General features: G+C 39.2%; 1 protein-coding gene and 1 pseudogene across 7 annotated transcripts in view; one reads left to right on the top strand and one right to left on the bottom strand.

Moving 5' to 3' along the window:
• LOC103348909 (very-long-chain 3-oxoacyl-CoA reductase pseudogene) overlaps positions 1–13,672 on the top strand; it is a 53,459-nt pseudogene extending 39,787 nt beyond the window's left edge.
• The window catches only part of ERBB4 (erb-b2 receptor tyrosine kinase 4), a 1,263,146-nt gene that overhangs the window by 547,059 nt on the left and 691,504 nt on the right, over positions 1–24,583 (bottom strand). The gene's annotated exons all lie outside the window — the stretch shown is intronic.

Genomic DNA, 24,583 nt, shown 5'->3' with positions numbered 1-24,583 from the left:
ATCAATTGTTCCTTCCCTATTGATTATTCATAAATAAGCATTCAGATACAATGCAACATTATCCATATAAATACATCCATATCTTTCATCTCTGACTCTGTCTCTATATTTGTCTTTATTTTATAAGACAATTCTTCGACAGAATTGATAATGATTATGTATAAAAGATTAGAGATAAAACATTATGTTTGGCTGGCGCTGTGGCTCACTAGGCTAATCCTCCGCCTTGCGGCGACAGCACACTGGGTTCTAGTCCCGGTCGGGGTGCCAGATTCTGTCCCGATTGCCCCTCTTCCAGGCCAGCTCTCTGCTGTGGCCAGGGAGTGCAGTGGAGGATGGCCCAAGTGCTTGGGCCCTGCACCCCATGGGAGACCAGGATAAGTACCTGGCTCCTGCCATCGGATCAGCGTGGTGCACTGGCCGCAGTGCGCCGGCCATGGCGGCCATTGGAGGGTGAACCAACGGCAAAAGGAAGACCTTTCTCTCTGTCTCTCTCTCACTGTCCACTCTGCCGGTCAAAAAAAAATTATGTTTTATCTCTAATCTTTTACTGTCTCTTGAATCTCTCCTAATCTGTTTTATTATACTTGCCATCAAATGGCTCTTTGGGGTCACAAATTGCCTTCATATTGCTGAACTCTGTGGGGAGCAACTCGGACTATACTGTTACTGGAATTAAGACTTATTCTATGCATCTGCTCTCCCACTGTGGGGAGCAACTCGGACTATATTGTTACTGGAATTAAGACTTATTCTATGCATCTGCTCTCCCACAATATGGCGCTGGGAGAGGAGAAAATAGCTTCTACGCAGCTGCCTCCAGTTCAACCAATAAACTGTAGGACCTACTCCTGATTGGAGGAGAGCAGCATACTCGGCGTGTGGGCAGCCGAGTTAGGATTGGCGGAGGAGGACTATAAAGGAGGAGAGAGACGGCATGCACCAGGAACATCTATGGGGAACATCTAAGGGGAACACCTGTGCAGCCCCCGAGAAGAGCCGGCCGGCGGTGTGCCGCTCCCCTGCGGAAGTGGGGAATGTGGCTAGGGGGAACTGCCCTTCCACGGAGGTGGAAGGGATAGTAGCCAACCCGGGAAGAACCAGCAGCAAACCCGGGGAAGGCCGAGCAGACGAAAGAACAGCGCAGGGTCCTGTGTCGTTCCTCCACGAAGAGGGGGAGCGACATAATGGTGCCGTGACTCGGATATGAAGCCTAGGCAGGGCTCAGTGTTGCTCCTCCACGAAGAGGGGGAGCGACATAATGGTGCCGTGACTCGGATAGGAAACCCAGGACGGATTAGGAAACCTGACTCGGATAGGAAACTTAGGAGGGAAGAAACGGGAAGAAGTAGGAAAATACCGGAGAGAGAGACTAGCAAAGAGCCTACCTAGGTGCCGGAAGAAGCTATTGAAAGCCTAGGCATAGACTCGGATATGGACTGTGGGAAAGAAGTTAGGATTGAAAGCGAAAATGAAAGCTTTCATAGACTCGGATGCGGACTATGGAGGGGAAGCTAGGAGATTGAAAGCGAAAGTGAAACCTGGAGGAGGCTTGGACTCGGATACGGACTGTGGGAAAGAAGTTAGGATTTAAAGTGAAAGCAAGAAGAAACTTAGACTCAGATACGGACTGCAGGTTGAAAGTGAAAGTGAAACCTATAAGAAACTTAGACTTGGATACGGACTGTGGGGAGAGGCCAGGAGAAATGAGGGAGGAATATTGTTGGAAGAAAACTTAGGGAAACACACCGGGTAGAGAAAAATGTTAGGGAGGATGAAGCCGCGAGTGCAGGCCAAGCCATCTTGGAATTCTTCAAGTCACCCTGGGGAGCAAGAGGCGAAGATCTGGAACCAGAGGCAGAGACGTGGGCCGCCAGGATTCGCCAGGTTAGTCCGGGGAACTTGGACTGAATGCCGGTGGTGGCGGAAACATTCGCGGAAGCCGCCGCGTGCAGAGAGAGCACGGGGCATTGGCGCGAGGCCGTGGTGCGGGCGCGAAGTGCGTGGAGACTGCGGAGCGTGCGCGCAGAGCCGGGAACCCGCCGGCGGGGCGAGGCGCCAGGAAGCCGCGCAGAGCTGTGAAGCCGCCGCGGGGCGGGCGCCGGCGGGGCGAGGCGCCGGGAAGCCGCGCAGAGCCGTGAAGCTGCAGCGGGGCAAGGTGCCGAGAAGCAGCCTCGGGGCGGGCACCGCCGGGAAGCCACAGGGATAAGAGAAACAGAAGTTTAGAAGTAAAGTGAGAGAAATAGGAATGCTGGAAGATGGAAGTAGAATGGGAGAAATAGGAATGCCCGGACATAGAGAAATAGAGAAATAGAAAGGCCTCCCCACAACATGGCAATTAGAAAGCTTGGATTCGGTCTGCCCGATAAGTGAGGCGATGAGCACCTGCGGCGGCTAGCAGCTTATGCGCCGCAGGTCACCGAAGACAGGCACGAATTAACATCAGTAAGGCCTCCCCACAATACAATTAGGAGGCTTGGATTCGGTCTGCCTGATTAGGCGGTAAGCACCAGCAAGCAGCTCGACCAGAGTATGAGCTGCAGGTCACCGAAGATAGGCACGAATCAACACCAATAAGCCTCCCCACAATATGGCAATGAGAAGGCTTGGATTCGGTTTGCCTGATTGTTAGGGCTTGTAAGCCCCTGCAGGCAGAGCAGAGCATGCGCTGCGGGGCACCGAACACAGGCACGCATCAGCGCCTAAAAACCTCCTCACAACATGGCGAAGAGAGGACCTGGATTCGGTTTGCCTGATTGATAGGACTTGTAAGAACCTGTGGCAACTCTAGCAAGCAGAGCAGAGTGTGTGCCACGGGACACCGAAGACAGGCGCGTATCAACGCCAAAAAATAAAAAGAAAGGGGGATCTGTGGGGAGCAACTCGGACTATACTGTTACTGGAATTAAGACTTATTCTATGCATCTGCTCTCCCACTGTGGGGAGCAACTCGGACTATATTGTTACTGGAATTAAGACTTATTCTATGCATCTGCTCTCCCACAATATGGCGCTGGGAGAGGAGAAAATAGCTTCTACGCAGCTGCCTCCAGTTCAACCAATAAACTGTAGGACCTACTCCTGATTGGAGGAGAGCAGCATACTCGGCGTGTGGGCAGCCGAGTTAGGATTGGCGGAGGAGGACTATAAAGGAGGAGAGAGACGGCATGCACCAGGAACATCTATGGGGAACATCTAAGGGGAACACCTGTGCAGCCCCCGAGAAGAGCCGGCCGGCGGTGTGCCGCTCCCCTGCGGAAGTGGGGAATGTGGCTAGGGGGAACTGCCCTTCCACGGAGGTGGAAGGGATAGTAGCCAACCCGGGAAGAACCAGCAGCAAACCCGGGGAAGGCCGAGCAGACGAAAGAACAGCGCAGGGTCCTGTGTCGTTCCTCCACGAAGAGGGGGAGCGACAAACTCATTAGATTTCTCTTTTCAGCCTCATCTTAGCTGATTTATCATGAAGAACTGTTCAGTGTTCACTGGCTTTCAAACTACTGCTGTCTTCATTTTCCTCATATCAACTTCACTACTTTATTCTTCATTAATATTTTCACTTTATCTCCATACTGTTAGTATGCCCCAAGACCAGTCACTACATTACGTCTTCTCTGCCTTCACTCCCTACCTAGGTATCCTCACCAATTTCTCTGACTTTAAATACCAAATACACATACGTTACTGACAATCTATATGTCTAGCCCAGATCTTTCACTTGATAAATCTAATCACTTCCTGAACAGCTTTGTCAGTGTAATAGTCACATTTAACAATCCAAAATTCTTATTTCTACCTTTTCTTCAAGGATTCTGTCATTTACACAAAGTAGCCAGGGTGGTCTTTTTTAGCATTTATAGTTTTGAGAGGTTTGAGATGATTGAAAATAATATACAGAATAATCCTTTATAAGGATTATTGTCATTTTACAAATGACAATGGGACCTTATTATTTCTCTGAACTTCACATGTATGCCATTTGCTCTATGTTTGAAAACATTAAAAAGATTGTTTAACATAGTACAGAAATTGTGGAAGAGAGTATGGAGATTCCTCAGAAATCTGAAAATAGATTTACCATATGACCCAGTCATCCCATTCTGGGGAATGTACCCAAAGGGAATGAAATCAGCATATGGAAGAATATCTGTACTCCATGTTATTGCAGCTCAATTCATGATAGCTAAGATATGGAATCATCCCAGATTTTCATAAACTGATGACTGGATAAAGACAAAGCAGTATATATATATATATACACACACACACACACACACACACACACACACTATGGAATACTACTCAGCCATAAAAAGAATGAAATCCTCTTTTTGCAAAAAAAATGCATTCAACTATAAACAATTTTACATAGTGAACTAAACCAGTCCCGAAAAGACAAATACCATACATTTTCCCTGATATCTATTAACAAACAGAATACTAAAAATGCAATGTTTATGAGTGAAATTAACATTTTAAGATTTGATTATTGCTTAGAGCCCTTGTTTCTACTCTTGAGGAAGTGGTTTTTTTTGCATACTATTTGTTGAATTCTTAATGGATTAAGCTTATTATTATAAAATAAGCTCAAAGTATATCATTGTAAAAATTAAAAGAAAGAATAAGAAAGGAAGGAGGAGGGAGGGTGGAAGTGTAGGCAGGAGGAATGTGCATTAGCAGGATACTGGATCAGAAATGGAGCAGCCAGAACTCAAATTGGGACGCCAGCCAAACAGGTGGAAGCTTAACCCCACTGCACCACAATTCTGGCCTCGTATCAATATTTTTAAAAGAGTTATCCCATAGCTTAAAAGGCTTAGGAAATTATACTATAATTTTTATTTCTAATTTCTTTAAACTATATCTTTTTTGTGTGATACTTCCAATCTTCTCCTGCATTAAATCTTTTGGAATAAAGTTTGTTCTAAGTTCAGTTACTTAGATAAAATAGATAAAGAGAATGCCTAATGACTGGATTAAATATGCTTTTGTATTGGTGTCGCTCCCCGTCTTCATGGGGGAACGACACAGGACCCTGCGCTGTTCTTTCGTCTGCTCGGCCCTCCCCGGGTTTGCTGCTGGTTCTTCCCGGGTTGGCTACTATCCCTTCCACCTCCGTGGAAGGGCAGTTCCCCCTGCCACATTCCCCACTTCCGCAGGGGAGCGGCACTCCGCCGGCCGGCTTTCTCGGGGGCTGCACGGGTTCCCTTAGATGTTCCCCATAGATGTTCCTGGTGCATGCCGTCTCTCTCTTCCTTTATAGTCCTCCTCCGCCAATCCCAACTCGGCTGCCCACACGCCGAGTACGCTGCTCTCCAATCAGGAGCAAGTCCTACAGTTTATTGGTTGAACTGGAGGCAGCTGTGCGGAAGCTGTTTACTTCTCTCCCAGCGCCATATTGTGGGAGAGCAGATGCATAGAATAAGTCTTAATTCCAGTAACAGTCTAGTCCGGTTTGCTCCCCACATATTGGTGTTTCTTTTATACTTAATGCATGCCTTTAGCACCAAAGAAATAGGAAGTTACCTGAAGTTCATGGCCAGTGATATTAAAGAGGCATAATAGGTTTTCTTTCTGTGTCTATAGTTATAAATGTAAGTTACAACATAACTGACAGAAGTAATTTGTAAAGGAGTATTTCTGAAGCTATTTATCTAACATCTATTCAAAAAGCATTTTCTGTACTTAAGTTGAGATAACCATAGAAATTAGCTAACCTTTCATGACACAGTGATATAAAAATCCATTACTAGTTTTAAAAAATGCACTACTTGACTGGCAATTCTAATAGCAAACAACTATCCCAGATTTTCAGGATCATTAAATTAAAAAATGATAAGGAAAGAAAATCATTAACTAATTTATATTTTTCTCCTAATGGGAATAGAATTAGTAATTACTTTTGCTGTTGAAATATCCTGTAGTCAGTCACTCATGTCGAAATAGCATGCCTATCATTCAAGGTATGGGATCTACTAACCTTAAGTTACAAAAGTATTTATAGACTAGTAATTAAAGCATGCAGTATGGACTCAATATTTAACAATCCGGACCGTTATTCTCACATTTCTTTTTCCTGCGTGCATTTGCCTTTTTCCTTTTATATATTTCAATCACGTCTGTCCCAATACTTTATCATTTTTTAATGTTCCTCTTATAAAGTAATATATTAACCAATTTTTGACATATGAAAAGAGAGAAGTATGGGAAAAGCTTGTATATCCAACACATTCATTCAACAATTGTGAGTGCACGAAAGTTATTATGATCAGCCATTACAACTCAAATGCATTATTTACTTCGCAGAACAACTTATAAGCACAAAAAGCACTAACTCCTGTAGCATTTCAGGCCACAGTTTAAAGCTGTGAAGCTGTCTTCACTTCATCTCCCTATTTCATCAGAGGCGTAGTAAACTACCTGCTTTATTAACCTTACATTTTCTTTCAGTTCTAAATTATATTTTAACTTTAGACAATGTATCTACAGTAACATTTCATAATATATTTATTATAGGTTTTATATATGGTCAAAGAGCAAGTTAATAGACTGTTCATTTAAATAGGAATTATGAAATCAACCACAAACTTTAGAATTTGCATAATGATAATTTCATTTTAAAAAGATTTGTAAAAATGCACAGTATTATAAGTTACAATTTTTGAGTTGATGAAAAATTTGTCTGCATCTTCACTGGAGAATTTTCAAGAAGGGCCCAAAGTAGGAGAATTTATCAATATGATCCCTTAAAGAGAAGAGAATATCACTGATAGCTGGAGTCTACTCAAAGCATCATTTATTTTTCTTAATTATACAATGCTATGTCCCTAAGCATTGAAAATTGTTTTTGTCAGATTAATGTACATTTCTTGATTGGCAACCAATCAAATGCTACATTATTAGTGAAAAATTCTATCTAGAATTTGAACAAACAGAAATGTGAATTTAATAAAACTTATAAACCTATATTGTCAATTTCAAGCAAGCTCTTGGGACGCTTCTCTTGTAATAACCAGACTGCAACTTTAGCACATCCCCCCGCACCAGCAGACAAGCTGTCCTACACCTATTCTTACAGAAGGGGCTGCTCGGCACTCACCAAGCCCAGACCTCAGCTTCCCACTGCAAGCTGCATCTCAAATATAAACTCCTGAGAGCGTCCTGCACTGTAAAGTGATGCCTAAACATAAGACACATTTAAGAAGGCAAACTTCAAAAAAAGTAAGTGGCTCTTGCATTCTCAGTTAGAAATTCTCTTCATGCTAGCAGGGATTTCTGAGTGCACCAACACAGAGAAAGCAGTTGTTCCCATGTCTTAATATAGCACAGACCGAACATTTAACTTTCATGCTGCCCAGCCAGAGTCTAATTACTATTTTATGTTTAATCTATCTCTCTCTCCCCCTCCCCCGCCCCATCTCTCTCTCTCTCTCTCTCTCACACACACACACACACACACACACACACACTGTTTTGCATTTCTCATAATAGAGGAAAACATAGATGAAAATAAAACAAATTCACTGCTCTTTAAAAGTATAAACCAAGAGGAGAAGTTGTTTCAGGGATCTTTTTAAAAATGATCACCTCAGACTAGCCAAACTGAATTTTTCTTTTAAAGAGCAGTTCCTTCAAAGTAACTCTATTTTAAGTAATTACCCTTTAGTAAAAGGTTTTGTGACTCTCGATTATTCATGCCGAGGGATAATTATATTTTCTAATCCTAGTGTTATATTTAGCTACTTACTAAGGCTCTGCAGAGGACATGAACTCTTAGGGCACTGAGAATAACTGTGCATCCCCAGATCTGTCACATGTCCACTGTTCCTAAGTAACTCTGTTTATTTACTAGATACTGGCAATGCCTCCTCTCGAAAATATAAATATTCATTTCCTAAAGTTTAATCAGCAGTGTTGTTTTACATAAAGTGGCATTTTCTAGTTTCCTGAGGAATATTTACAGGTCTGTTTTCTCCTCCATTTCAAAGCAATATAATAGGAATCAAGAATATCCTCTAAACAACCTCTCAAACCTGCACTGGAACAGCTATGTGCTGAAAATATAAGTCTTTAAACTTGATAGGAGCACATTTATCCCTTTCACTGTGACTAGGATAAGCAAAATACAGATATCAATATTTAAACAGTTCAGTTGGTTTTATAAATTTTATATACACAATTTTTCTTTTTTGAAAGATATTTACATTTCTTTCTTATTTTTCTATCATTCCAGCAAGCAACATAGCATAGGCTTTCCTTATGGAGTGTAAGGATCACGTCCTTAATGCTACAAGCCTAGTGTGCATTTTACTAGACCTGTGACTTCATGTAAGTAGTTATATTGTTATTCTGAAAGTCTTTTTCTTGAACATGTAATGTCATTTTTCCTAACTTTCAAAATAAAGACTACATTCAAGAAATGGGCATTTTTCTGTGATACAGAAAAGATCATCTGGTAAGCAGATGTATCAGAGACCCCTTCTGTAAACATGACAGGTGCCCAGTGTTACACTGCGTGCAGGCACTGGGCCTGGCAGCAATAGTCAGTGGCCTGCTGGTGGAGCCCACAGAGTCAGGGAGAGGAGCACTCCTAATTTCCTTCAGTAAGCATGCACCACCTGGGGAAATTTCTCATCCAATGACTACCAAAGGATAATGGGGACGTTAACAGTGCTTTTTGCCGTGGCTACCTCACAACGTGCACATTATCCCACTCCAACATGCATCTGCGATGTTTTCCAACATCAGCATCTCCAAGGTGTAGGAATCACACGTTACTGGGGGATTTATTGCTATCTGCACATCTGGTATTTTTGGAATTGTCAAAGAAAATTGACAACCTAATAACTTTTTCCTACATTTTATCATCCTTGATATTAGAACTCCAGTTGATGTTGGCATGCAATGAATGAAGGCTGTTCTGTGTCCGTGGGCAGCATTTGTAAATGTAGAGAATAGGGGGACTTGGCTTCAACATACACATTACAGCCAGAGTTCTTAATTTATAATATTTTAAATTTAATGTTTTATTCATTTTCGAGATAACACATTTTTAACTTCACATTGTACCCAAAGACTTAGTGGCTCTACTAAATAAAAATTTCAACAAATAAATAGTGAAAAGACCATATATAGTCCCCCAGGAAAACAGACAAGGACTATAAACAATAATGAAATGAACAATGTTCAACTTCATTCATATAAAGTAAATTTAAAAATAGTCAAAAAAAAGTATTTTTTAAAAAAATTTCCTACCTCTTATCAGAGGGACTTGTTTAAGTTCCAGCTACTCTGTGCTCCTGATGCCACTTTCTTGGTACGAGCCTGGAAAGCAGCAGTTTCAAACACTGGGTTTCCTGTCACTCACCCGGGACTCTCATATGGTATCCCTGGCTCCTGGCTTCAACCTGACCCAGGCCAGCTACAGGGAGCATCTGGGGGAGTGAACCAGGGTATAGATGATCTTCTCCATCCTCTCACCTTCTCTCTGTCACTCTCACTTTCAAATAAATATTTTTTTTTAATTTTTCTTAAAAAAAATCCACACTCTAGACACAGTTTCAGAGGTAGATTATTATGTGGATCTGTTAGAAATTAAGTGCTACTTTTACATTCAAAAAAAATTTTTTTAAGATTTATTTGAAAGGCAGAGTTACAGAGGGAGCGGGCAAGAGAGAGAGATTAAAGAAATCTTCCACCTGCTGCTTCACCCACAAATGGCTGCAACAGCCAGAGCTGGGATGGTCCAAACCAGCAGCCAGGAGTTTCCTCTAGGTCTTCCATGTGGGTCAAAGGGTCCAAAAAATTTGGGTCATCTTCGCCTACTTTCCAGGCGCATTAGTTGGATAGGAACTGGAGCAGCTGGAACTCAAAGGTGAGCCCATATTGAATGCCGGCAGTGTTTTTAGCCACTATGCCACAGCTCCAGCCCCTATAGTCAAATATTTGTTATGATTTTTCTAACTTTTTAAGATTCGCAAAATATTTTTCTATCATATTAATGTGACAATTTTGTCATAGTAATTATCAGGCACTTGATATGACATAGATAATCTAATGTGTTAATAAATGCCTTAAAATCTGTATTTAAACTCAGAGTATCTTCTCATTATATAATCTAAATATTAATTACTTATTTTTTAGAAAACTAGAATTTTTCACTCAGTGAAACTAATTATCTCTAACTTTTTTCATATACTATATTTCACTGAAATATATTAAGCATTAGTTCTGTTGGTTTCTTTTCCATAATTTCTTACATGTAATGCCTATTTTCCTATCTTTCAAAATAAAGACTACTTTTGAATTTTCTATTGAATTTTCTTCTTTATTATTTTACCATGTATTAAAATAATTTAAAATGCTAGTTTTCTCTAAATATACGACAATTTCCCTTCCTCTCATTCTAATTAATCAGATTTCTTGAATTTCAGATAAATGTTAACCTTGACAGTTCTAAAAGTATCACTTGGAAGTAATTAATATTAGTAATATTAATCCCAAGTCATATGATCAGTTAAAAAACTTCTTATCCACAACTTTAATTAGAATGTTTAATTAAAAATCATATTGAATGGGTGTATATCTTAATGTCTCATATTATTAAACCAAATTTGATTTCCTTAATACCTGGAAAATGATCTTGGTGACCAAGGGAAAGAATCTAGGCAAAATTAAATGAACAAATTGCAATAGAAATCAAACTTTGGAGACAAAGACCAATAAATGAGAGAGACATAGAAGAAATCACAAAGTCTGTGTTTTTAGTTCATTGGGGAAATGTGATTGGTTTTCTAAATATTCTTCATATATTTAAATAATTTAAATTTTGCACACTGCTTCAATTGAAAGGGTACTCAAGAATTATTTAGGTGGCTGATTATTTTTTTAAAAGAAAAAATTAGGAAGCATGATATTTATTCATTTTATACGAAAAAATTTATCACCTAAACAATATATTAATTAGAAAGATGCCTGTATTAAATATCTGTTTTTGTTTTGTTGCACTGATGACACTAAATGAAAAAGAAAGTGCAGCCTTTACTCAAAGCTCATCTTGTTGGCTGCAGGAACTACAAGATTTAATAATAAAAGAAAAACACAACTGCCCATCTATTCTAGGGACTTATTCTTACATATTTCATTTCATTTTATCAAATGGATTTTAAATTGCCAAAACTCAAAACTTAGTTGGAAGAGCAAAACAAGAACATTAGCTAAATAAAAAACTATTGGAAGAAGATTCTGAAAAGAAGTTTGCTGTTTAAAGATAAAAGAACATTAGGGTCAGCCATGTCAAAGGCAAACAAACACCATTCCAAGTATCCCAGATTTGACGCAATGATGGCACATTTTTGCTGGCTGCAAACTGATGCAGGTGCGTGTTTAACAGCTGCATAGGCAACACACAAACACACATATTCACCCCACAGACATGCATGCAAAGCAAAATATAAAGCAGCTATCTTGAAATGTAGAGAACAGAGAACTATAAACATAGAAACCTCAAAAAATAATGAGCTCATATAAATGCTTGAACACTAGCACTCCATCTCACTGTGATTGTTTAATTCACAACAGTTCAACATTTTAAAGCACACATATCAAGGCTGAAATTCTAGGAAAAAATGATTTCTCCAAAAAACTTGCTGAGGGACCTTGAAGGTTATCTCATTCTATAAAACACCATAACAGTATAATTGCTCACAAAGACTTATTACTAATGTTTTATATAAATATATGCATATAAAATAGTACAATACCTTAGATTGATGAATCAGTGGTATTTATTAAATTCTTAGTAGTAATAGTATTCAGTAGTTGTGTTAAAAGTTTAGGTGAAGAGATAAAAACAATAATTATTTAATTAGAACTCAGATTCATAAAAGTATACTTTTATACTAACTTCTGTTTATTTGTTTGTAAATATATTTATTTTACTAGAGTTTTAAATAACACTGCCAAGGTGGTTATGAATTTCACTGCAGAATCAGTAAAAGAGAGGTTGCTGAACCTTTATTTTCTATTTTAGTATATAAGGCTTGATGGTTACTGTACAACAAAAAACAATTATACATCTTCACAAACGCACAATTCACATTTATGAAAAGATAGGTGCTATTTCAGCTTAGGAATGAATTAGTAGGAGTTCTCTTTCTATCTGAAAGGCAGAGAGACAGAGATCTTCAATCCGTTGGTTCACTGCTGAAATGTCCTCAACAGCTGAGGTTGTGCCAGAATGAAACCAGGATCCTGGAACTCAATGCAGCTGTTCCACATGGGTGGCATCACCAATTACCGCCCAGAGTACTCATTAGCAGCAAGGTGGGATTAGCAAAGGCTGAGACTCAAAGCCAGGTACTCTGATATCAAATGTAGGCATGCCAATCAGTTCTCTGCTGCCCCAAATACCTATTCCCCTCCTCCCTTTGAAAATCATTAATATCATAAACAAAAGGCTCATCACAGATACTATAGGAATCACGTCTACCTCCCGCTCACATTTTCAGTACTCTTCTGATTACCCTGGGTCCACCTGGATAATTCAGGACAATCTTCCTAATTTAAGGTCAGCTGGTTTCATTCCCCTCTGCCTTTCATAGTTTCCAGATATGAGAATATGGATATCGTAAGGGGGCACCATGCTGTCACAAATTTCTCAACTGATCTTTTGGGAGCAATTATGAACTTTAATATCTGAATACACTTTGAATAATATATACAATCTTAACTATATAAGCCTCCTTCCAACTTCATTTATTATTGTTTTCTTTGTTCCATTGTGAAGATTGTGAGGCCAAGTTATGGGGATTGCTCTTCCTGCCATGGTTTCTTGTAATGGGTAGGTGCAGGCACCATGGCCTACTGGTCCTATGCATCTAGTATTCAATTTTCTTGGCCCCTTAGGTCCATGGTGTGAAAAACAAGACAGAGCTCAGACCATGGCTCAGTAAATGGGCGCTGTGACAGGTAGTACTGATGGAACTGGACAGTACTATGCAGCATGGAATGAAGGTTGCTCTAATCAGCAGTTCACAGAATTAACTAATTTTTCAATGAAATAAAAAAAATTCAAAGTAGAAACAAGAACTATTCTTGTTGAATTTACATCAGAAGATATTTATGATAAAATTGAAATAGAGTTTGCAGTTCTTGAAATTGTCATTTTTAGTGAAAAATGTGGGAAAATCATCTGAGTACACTGAATACATTTTGGACATTCCTGACTTGGACAACAGCATCAAGAAACGGCTAAATATTGTTCTTGTTTGTAAGACGACCTGATTGCTGCTGACTCACATGGTCGAAAGATGTAGAGGCATCATTCTAAGTATCGCCATCGCCAACGGCATGATCCCAGTTCTGCTACTGAGCATCTACTTGGGAACGGAGACTTACATAGATTTCTTCTCTCAAAGCCTCCCTGAGGCTTACAGGAGCAAGAGCATCTTTGTGCAGAACATCCTGACATATTTTGCCACTTGTAAATTCAGAGATATTTGTAAAATGTACAATTAAAACAGTATACCTGCAATCCCAAAACAACAGATATCTGATCCATTCTCTTATGGGTTCAATGAACTCAATCCTACCAGCATGGATTTATTTTCAAATAACCATGGGTTTCAATGAGTCCTTCAGGTCTCTCTATCTGAAGAAAAATAAGAAGCACTAAGTGCTGATGGGTGCCCTGAGAAACTCACCAAGATGCCCCAGTAATGCATGGTCATTGCAAAATACCTCACCAGCCTCCCAATTCTCAGATGCAGTTTCAGTGGTTACTGATGGAGCTAAATGCTGGCATTCCTGAAAGGAAAGCAGAAGTTGCTTCGAGGAGTCCCTGACATATTCTTGTTACTACCAAAAATGATTATGAACCTTAATGTAAATGCTCACATCAAGTAGATGGAGAACTAATTTTACCAGGAACAGCTTAATAGGAAGGAGCCTGATTATAACCAATCACGGAGTGATGGAGTCAGTCAGACATAAAACTCAACAGTTTCATCTGGTCCAAAATGCTAATGATCATTATTCTTACATTTTCTCTGAAATACACCATAAAACGTAATGGCCAGCTGCTCTTTTTTATTTTTAACATTTAGAGGCAATGGAGATTAATTGATTTGCTTATGGGCAGACACAGTGAAATTTATATGGATCTCTTTAATGTTTTCTGAAAGTATGTTAGTTTGTATTTTCTATGGAACTGCTCTTTCTCAAAAGTAATGACATGCAAATAATTATGAAATATGAAGTTATTTTTGACACATGAAGCCCACTAAAATATGCTTTGTTGTGTTACATGTTATTTCTTCTCAGTTAAATTTTTGTAAGTACTAAATGCTGTAAGGTATGATTTCTAAAATTAGGTGGATCAAAATGTTATGTTGAAATTGGCAGCTACCTAAAGGTACTGTGACCCAGGAACATGGTTTACTTGAGCTATATCTTTCTCTGTTTCTTTCTTTTTTTTTATTTATTTGACAGGTAGAGTTATAGACAGTGAGAGAGAGAGACAGAGAGAAAGGTCTTCCTTCTGTTGGTTCAGTCCCCAAATGGCCACTATAGCCAGCGCTGCACAGAGCCAGCCCAAAGCCAGGAGCCAGGTACTTCTTCCTGGTCTCCCATGTGGGCCATAGCAGAGAGCTGGACTGGAAGAGGAGCAACCAGGACTAGAACCCGGCGCCCATATGGGATGCCGGTGCTGCAGGTGGAGGATTAGCCAAGTGAGCCACGGCGCCGGTCCCCTCTCTTTCTAATATATCTCACACGTGTAACGGACTACTTTCATAATGGTAACAAAATCATGGAAATGAGTTTGCTCTTTAAGTTGGTATTCTAGAGATACTGATGTAACTGATTTTTAATAAAACATGATATAACAAAAAAATCCCTAAACATACTCATTTATGTCAAATAATAAAGTAATGAAAGGTACAAGAAAATAACTGGCACTTATGTGCTATTGTGTATACGATGCTCAGGATCTGAAAAAATCTCTCAAAAAGGTGGCGTTTGGGGGTTGGCATAGTGGCAGTAGTGGGTAAGCTGCTGCCTGCCGTGCCAGCATCCCATACGGGCATCCTGACTGCTCCACTTCCAATTCAGCTCCCTGCTAATGTGCCTGGGAAGGCAGTGGAGGATGGCACAAATGCTTTGGCTCCTGCAACCATGTGGGAGACTGGCAAAACGCTCTTGGCTCCTGCCTTTGGTCTGGCACAGCACTGAACCTTTTGGCCATTTGGGTAGTGAACCAGCAGATGGGAGATAGCTCGCTTTCTCTCTCTCTCTCTCTCCCTCCCTCCCTCCCTCCCTCTTTCTGTAACTCTGTTATAAAATAAAATAAAATCATTTTTAAAAAGGTAGTATTTTTTTTTTTGACAGGCAGAGTGGACAGTGAGAGAGAGAGACAGAGAGAAAGGTCTTCCTTTGCCGTTGGTTCACCCTCCAATGGCCGCCGCAGCCAGCGCGCTGCGGCCGGCGCACCGCGCTGATCCGATGGCAGGAGCCAGGAGCCTGGTGCTTTTCCTGGTCTCCCATGGGGTGCAGGGCCCAAGCACCTGGGCCATCCTCCACTGCACTCCCGGACCACAGCAGAGGGCTGGCCTGGAAGAGGGGCAACCGGGACAGAATCCGGCGCCCCGACCGGGACTAGAACCCGGTGTGCCGGCGCCGCTAGGCAGAGGATTAGCCTAGTGAGCCGCGGCACCGGCCTAAAAAGGTAGTATTTAAAAAATGACTTGACGTTAGTGTAAAACAGAAATTAGGGAAACAATTTCTAGCAAAGAGAAGAGTTACGTTCTAAGGTCCAAACAGGAAGTGTTTGGTGTGCCTGAGGCACAGCTAGGAGGACAGGAGAGTATGGCTACAATGCAGTAGGAGGGGACAGAGGTGTAGACTGAGTGTGAGAGAATTAAGAGGCAGGATGAAGAGAACCTTGAGAATTAACTCAGAGAAGATACACTTCAGTAGAAGAGTACCATGATTTGAAAAGCAGCTTCGTGGCTGCCATGTATTGGAGAAACTGTCATAGATCAAGGTTGGAAGTGAAAAGCCCAGTCTGGAGGCTTCTAATAATCCAGGTTTGAAATAATGGTGATGTGGATAACACTGGAAGTAAAGCAGGTGAAGAGACACGAAGGCTTCTGGAAATATTGAAAAGAAACATCAACAAAAACTTACTGAGTGGAAGAAATGATAGTCAGCATAAAAATGATATAATTGGGTGAATATGGCTTAAATTCAGAAAAATGGAACAAACAATAGGAGAAGCTTTTTAGAAGGAAAAATCAAGAGCTCCATTTTTGGACACGTTAAACTAATAGACCCCTATGGGAGACCTGCTGTCAGATAGTACTAGCTATCATTCAAAAATCATTCTCTACTCTTTTAACAAAAGGTCTTCTGAGATTAAGCTGGGAACATTTCTTAGTCTCTTTTGAAGCTTGACATGGCTCTATGACTTCTGTAGGAGACAGTGATGTATGCCAACCCCAGACTGAGCACGTAGGAGAATTAACTGTGTTCTTCTGGACTTTTCTCCATTCCTGCCACCAAAGGTCTCAGATGAAAGAGTTGTCGTATAAACTTTAATCATCTACATGAGGAAGATTAACTGATACACTGCTTAAGTCAATATATTTTGGGATCTAATTTTTATAGCAGATTAGTTCCTGCCTTCACTAAAGATAACATCTAACAGAAAGATCTTGGCTAGGCAACAGATTACTATATGAGTCTCTGTTGAGAGGAGAGCTCAAGGATGAAGAAACACAATGGGGAGTCTTCAACATCTGCATAGTATCTGAAGATAGAAGACTCCATGAACTGTTGATGTCTACTCATTTTCTTTAGAACCAATTTTTTCCATATTCATAGATCACTCTACTATTATTAGTTACTGAATGGCATGGTTTTGGCTTTTTTTTTTTTTTTTTTTTTTTTTTTTTTTTTTTTTTTTTTTGCCTTTCATGATCACTTCACATATCCATAACATTAGTCAGAATGCCAGGAGCCCTTTAAGTTTATCAAGTCCAGGATAAGAAACGGATTTCTTTCCTTGGAAGGAGAATTAGTCATCCGTTTTACTATACAAAGATGGACTTGTTTTTCTTTCACAGGGATGCTTGAGATTATCATTTTGGTGCTAAATACTATGGATTTCTTCTAATTAGAAGTCACATATTGAAGATGCAGAAGTCACAGATATTCTGTTAAATTAAATATGAATGACTTAGGTAAAAATTTGACTTCCCAGAACCCACAAAACCCACAATTCTCCATGGAGTTCCTCATCTGTCCAGGTCACACATGTATACAAGTGACTGGACATTTAGAGTTGTCTCAGTGTTAGAATTCAAGCTAAGAGTGATCACTGGAAAAATAGAACCCTTAATGCACAAAGTTTTACAACATGGTTTTTCTATAGAGATGCATTAATTTATAAATATTGACCACTAAAACTTCATAGAGAAAATTCATAGTCTAAATTCATGTTTCATCTTGTTTCTCTAATAGTAGATTTACCATAGTACTGGGAAAACAAACTGAGGTATATTCAAATACTTGGCATGGTACATTATGCAGATATAACAAGAACAGTATGGAACCAGAGTTTCACCACACTGGTAATCAGAACTTAATCTCTGAATGATTCAAAAAACAGTTGCAGTGTTGCTAAGTATACCTGTGAACATTTCAGAAAATCAAATTACAGTGATACTTTGTCTTAGAATTTGTTATACAATCAGTTAATTTTCCTGATATTAATATATATTTTAGAAATTTTGCATTTTGGGACTGCTAACAGGTGATGAGCTTTCTTATCTCCTCTGGCAAAGAACTATCCAATGAAGAACTATTAAATAGATTTTCATCTTCTCATACTTGGAATTTCAAACCTATCAGGGATTTTGGTTCACAAAACCTTACATAATGAATTCCTTTGGTAATCTACTATGGGAAAAAATCTATATAATTAAATGAAATCACAGACATAGCTTATTGTATATCAATGTGTGTATACCAAACATAAATGAATAAATTTTATTGAGCCATGAATCTGAACAACAACTGAATCAAGTTGTTCCCAGATTCACCCAGCATTTTATGAAACCTATTATTCTTATCTGACATTACTGCAGTATAACAGACCATAGTGACATTTGATTACATTCTGTTTTATTATTGCTTTGTAGCAAATTGTTCTCACCAATAAGTGATAAAAATGCAGAAGCAATTGTAGTACAAACATAAAGACATCCATTCTTCTTTTTGAATAGTAAGAGTTTCCAGAAGTGTACAAACAGAATAACACTTTATTTAGTCCATCTTGAAATAACTGTGAGACAAGTAGAAAATTAATATATTTAACAAGCTAGATAAGAACACATTTCTACGCTATTATAAAAGGACAATTTACGTATGTTTTAAGTAATTTCTTATCTGTATCTTTAGGACTGACCAGAAAAGGGAAAATATTAATTAACGAATATAAGCTTACATGAATGTAAATTCTCAGAGTATTGAAAACAATTTTATTCTAAATGCTGACATTTGTGTGCTTATTTTTTATGAAATGTTTCAATGTATTTGTAGTTTAGAACTGGGATATTTCCTGCAACAAACAAGCTATTTGAAAAGCATACCTTTTCTACCACCTTTTTTTTTTTTTTTTTTTTTTTGGACAGGTAGAGTTATAGACAGTGAGAGAGAGAGAAACAGAGAGAAAGGTCTTCCTTCCATTGGTTCACCCCTCAAATGGCCGCCACGGCCGGCGCTGTGCCGATCTGAAGCCAGGAGCCAGGAGCTTCCTCCTGGTCTTCCATTCAGGTGGGTGCACTTGGGCCATCCTCCACTGTCTTCCCGGGCCACAGCAGAGAGCTGGACTGGAAGAGGAGCAACCGGGACTAGAACTTGGGGCCCATATGGGATGCCGGTGCTGCAGGCAGAGGATTAACCAAGTGAGGCTCAGTGCTGGCCCATCTACTACTCTTTTTGACAAATATTTCTTGGCATTGAGTAATAACACACACACACACACACATATATATAAAAATCCATGTATGTGCCTTTGTATATTTGCTTGTGTCCATTACTTCTCCATTTAAATACTACATACAAGGAAGAGAAAACTAAAGAAACTGATAAGAATTTCTAATTATAATACTTTCCAAAATACAATTTAATTCTTAATTATTATATTTTTTAAACCTGGACAATCATTCTATGTCAATTAGCTTTAATTAATTTAAATGGTCATATCTGCAGATTTAGCTTATTGTTTGAGTCTGTTATTACATAAAGTTATAACAATTTTACCCTTCTTGGCATGTCCTAAAATGTTATATTGAAATATTTGATATTTCATTTCAACCTATTTCTATTTATCCAGATGTTAGCTGCATTGGACCCATGTAACTAAAAAGAGTTTAAATTATTTCACAAGGGAACAATAGGTTAATATTATCCCATCTCTAACCCTTCTCAAATCACTCTTTTACTCAAAATGATGTGACTATATATTTTTATTTTATTCATACTTGTCAAAAACAGAATAATGCCAAGCAAATTGAATGATTTCTTGGTAATAACCATCATCCCTGTTTGGGAACATCACAGCCTGCAGCATCAATGTTTATGAGAACAAAATATATTTATTTTGTTATAGGTTTCCAACTCCATTTTCATTGGAAAATGACTCCATAATTTATAGATGTGAGGAACTTTTGTAGCTTGCTGTCCATATTTTGCTAACATGTTACAATGTGTAGGAGGCTAAAAATAAATGGTGATTTCAAGAATCCCACAGAAATTGCTTTTTTTAAAGCTAGCTTAATTTCTCTGATGAAAGAGTAGACAACTTTATTTGATCACTCATGAAAATTTAACATGTTAATATTTCATTAAATATTTTTAAAACCATTATTTGTTTAAATGACTTGTAGAAGCCAACATAAAATCAAAATAATAATAATATAGAAAAGAAAATGAATCTAAATCATGAAAAGAAATACAAAAGAGGAACCAGGAAAATATTCTGAAATAAAAACTTCATCTTATGAGTCTAACCTTCAGCTTTATTTCCAGAAAATTGAGATAGAGTGTGGTCTCAACTGTTGTCAAAAGTAAAGAAGGGGCTGGTGCCGCGGCTCACTAGGCTAATCCTCCGCCTTGCGGCACCGGCACACCGGATTCTAGTCCCGGTTGGGGCGCGGATTCTGTCCTGGTTGCCCCTCTTCCAGGCCAGCTCTCTGCTGTGGCCAGGGAGTGCAGTGGAGGATGGCCCAGGTGCTTGGGCCCTGCACCCCATGGGAGACCAGGAGAAGCACCTGGCTCCTGGCTTCAGATCAGTGCGATGCGTTGGCCGTAGCGTGCCAGCCGTGGCAGCCATTGGAGGGTGAACCAATGGCAAAAAGGAAGACCTTTCTCTCTGTCTCTCTCTCTCACTGTCCACTCTGCCTGTCCAAAAAAAAAAAAAAAAAAAAAAAAAAAAAAGTAAATAAGGAAATGTATGTAAGATATTTAAAACTTAAAACATAAGTGGAATTAACAGATTTCCTTTTAAAGATATATATATTTTTAATTTTGAAAGAATGATAGAGAACAAGACAGAGAGAGAGAGAGAGAGAGAGAGAGAGAGAGGATCTCCCATCCTTCCATTCGCTGGTTCATTCCCCAAGGCTGAGCCAGACCACAGTCAGGAGCCAGGAGCTTCTTCCAGGTCTTCCATGTGGATGCTGGGGCCCAAGCACTTGTGTCATGTTCTGCTGCTTTCCCAGGCTCATTAGTAGGGAGCTGGATCAATGGTGAAACTGCTGTGTCTCGAACTGGCGCCCATATCAGATGCCAGCATTATAGGTGACAGCTGTGTCCACTGGGCCACCATTCCTGCCCCATGGGGGTTTTTTAAAATATGGAAGAAATAAAACATTGCAGGATCTGGAAAAAAATGGCACCAAATTGGGACTATACATGACCAATTCCAACTAGCTCTTTGTAGTGTGTATCCTTTCTTTCTTATTTTGCAAAAAGGGAGAATTGAGTAAAATGATCTTTATTGTCAGTTGAGTATATCCATTTCCAAATAATGAAATCAAGGATTAAACATACAAAAAATTAGAGAAATTTTAAATGAGAAAAGGGTAGCTAAAACAAAACAGCAGAGCAGAAATAATTTGGCAAGACATCACAAATGGAAATAAAAATCAAATAATGATTGTAAAAATAGTGATATATTCAAGGCCAAAATTATAAACTAATAGATGAATAATATAAAAGACATCAGAATAATATGAAAAAAAAACTTTGTAGATGGAGTCTGAGCAGGCCAGGTTGAAAGATAAATCATGAAACAAATTTCTAAACAGAAAAAAATCATTAGTTCACTGTGTAGCAGACCGAGATAGAAATACAAGAAAAAATATAAAATTATACATTGAGACTTGGGACTTTCTATGGCACGAATTTTCCGTTTAAAGATTGTGACTTTTTTTTTTAATAAAATACAATATCCCTATATCCATTTGCAATTGATGTAACTGAAAACCTAAAGTCATTACTGTGGGGAGCAACCCGGACTAGACTACGTTACTGGAATTAAGACTTATTCTATGCATCTGCTCTCCCACAATATGGCGCTGAGAAGGGAGAAACAGCTTCTACGCAGCTGCCTCCAGTTCAACCAATAAACTGTAGGACCTGCTCCTGATTGGAGGAGAGCAGCGTACTCGGCGTGTGGGTAGCAGAGTTGGGATTGGTGGAAAAGGACTATAAAGGGGGAGAGAGACAACATGCACCAGGAACATCTAAGGGGAACATCTATCTGAAGGAACACCTGAGCAGCCCCCGAGAGAGCCGGCCGGCGGTGTGCCGCTCCCCCGCGGAAGTGGGGAAAGTGGCAGGGGGAACCGCCCTTCCACGGAGGTGGAAGGGTCAGTAGCCAACCCGGGAAGAACCAGCAGCAAACCCGGGAAGGGTCGAGTAGACGAAAGAACAACGCAGAGTCCTGTGTCGTTCCTCCATGAAGAGGGGGAGCGACAACTACTATAAACATCCTATAAAATGCAATATACGGATTCTCTTACAATAATCAAACTGGGAAAACACCTTTGACTATTCACATCATTTGTTTACAATGATTTTTCAAACATTTGATTTATGCCCTTTAAGAATTTGTGAAGCATTTAATCATATGACTACAACGCAGGATCAATTTCCAGATATAGAGATAAATCAGGCATGCTGTCTGTCTTTTAGAAGGCTTGAAGTAAGTAGAGAGATATGTGAAAAAAATTATAGGTGAAATTATAAATGCACATGTAGAGTTAAATGTTTTCTAAAATAGAAATAGAACGATAAAACTGCCCATATATATATATATATATATTTTATTTACTTTATCTACTTGAAAAGCAGAGAAGGGAGAGGGAAAGGGAGACAAGAGAGAGAGAGAAAAATAAATATCAATCTTTTTTTAACTTTTATTTAATAAATATAAATTTCCAAAGTACAGCTTTTGGATTACAGTGGCTTCCCCCCCCCACCATAACTTCCCTCCCACCTGCAACCCTACTCTTTCCTGCTCCCTCTCCCATTCCATTCACATCAATATTCATTTTCAATTCTCTTTATATACAGATCAATTTAGCATATATTAAGTAAATATTTCAACAGTTTGCACCCACACAGAAACACAAAGTATAAAGTACTGTTTGAGTACTAGTTATATCATTAATTTACATTGTGCGACACATTAAGGACAGAGATCCTTCCTATGTGGGGAGTAAGTGCACAGTGACTCATGTTGTTGACTTAACAATTGACACTCTTGTTTATGGCATCAGTAATCACCCTAGGCTCTTGTCATGGGTTGCCAAGGCTATGGAAGTCTTTTGAATCTGCCAACTCTGATCTTATTTAGACAAAGTCATAGTCAAAGTGGAAGTTCTCTCCTCCCTTCAGAGAAAGGTACCTCCTTCTTTGATGGCCCATTCTTTCCCACTGGGATCTCACTTGCAGAGAGTTTTTTTTTTTTTTTTTTTTTTTTTTTTTTTTTTTTTTTTTGCCAGAATATCTTGGCTTTCCATGCCTGAAATACTCTCATGGGCTTTTTAGTGAGATCCAAATGCCTTAAGGGCTGATTCTGAGACCAGAGTGCTGTTTAGGACATCTGCAATTCTATGAGTCTGCTGTGTATCCCACTTCCCATGTTGGATCGTTCTCTCCTTTTTAATTCTTTCAGTTAGTATTAGAAGACACTGGTCTTGTTTATGTGATCTCTTTGACTCTTAATCCTTTCATTATGATCAATTGTGAACTGAAACTGATGACTTTGACTGGTGAGATGGCATTGGTACATGCCACCTTGATGGGACTGAACTGAAATCCCCTGGCATGTTTCTAACTCTACCGTTTGGGGCAAGTCCAATTAAACATGTCCCAAATTGAACATCTCGGTCTTATATCTGCTGGTTCACATCCCAAATGCCTACAACACCAGAGTTTGTCCAGGGTGAATCCAGGACCCTGGAACTTCTTCTGGGTTTCCTATATGGGTGACAGGATCCCAAGCACTTTATCTTGTCATCTGCTGACTTCCAGGATGGATTTACTGGATTATAAATCGAACTGGCACTCTGAAATGTGATGCGGGCATTTCAAGTGGAGAATTAATCTACCGCACTACAATGCATTCCCAAGTACATTAATAAGCATTAAGCGCAACTCATATTTGACATAATCAAATATAATCTAAATAACATGATCATTTAAAAAAATGAATTTACTTTCCTAAAGCAACCATGCTACATTCTTTTAAATATCTATAGTTCCAAATATTATTTATTGATGACATCACTGTACATATTTTATGGAGGTAAAAACAGATCAGAGGACTAAGTATCTTTTCAGGTCTAAAGAAGACACATGTGTTTTTACATATCAACACATTCTAATTAAAATCACAATCATGTTTACTTGGCAATTGTATTTGTATTTAAGGCTTCCAAATATTTTTCTGTAGGGATATGCGAAAAGATTAGTGGGAACAGAGATAAAAGAATTCAGGATGGAAGACAGAGTAATTCTGCTTTCTCTCTGATTTATATCTGTTCAAATAGGCCAATTTTAATTGGTTTCAGCACTCTTGGCTTAGTCCCAAATACTAGTACTGCTTTCTCACAAATACTCAGAGTCCTAATATTACCATCAAGCCCTAAATTCATGGCTGATGATGCTCCTAGGAAAGAGATGGTGCCCTAATATTCCTTGATAGTGAATGATCTGTGTTTCCAACACAGAATATTACACTTCCTTAAGGAAATCATTTGTTCCTTTTATTAATAGTTTCAATTAAATTATACAGCAATAATTTATCTTGCATTATATTATGTATTTGTTTTCAAATGCACACAGTAGGCAAACTGATAGAACTCAAAGATATAAATTTAAATCTATGAGCCAGTGTTGTGGTACACCTGATTCAGCTCCTGCCTACAACCTGGGTATCCAACATGTGGCTGGTTTAAGTCGTGCTGCTCTACTTCCAACCCAGCTCCCTGCCAATGTGCTGCAGAAATCATCA

The sequence above is a fragment of the Oryctolagus cuniculus genome, chromosome 3 (assembly GCF_964237555.1).
Source record: "Oryctolagus cuniculus chromosome 3, mOryCun1.1, whole genome shotgun sequence".
NCBI classification, from domain to species: Eukaryota; Metazoa; Chordata; class Mammalia; order Lagomorpha; family Leporidae; genus Oryctolagus; species Oryctolagus cuniculus.
The sequence above is the reverse complement of the archived record's forward strand: the minus strand, read 5'-3'. Positions and strand labels throughout refer to the sequence as shown.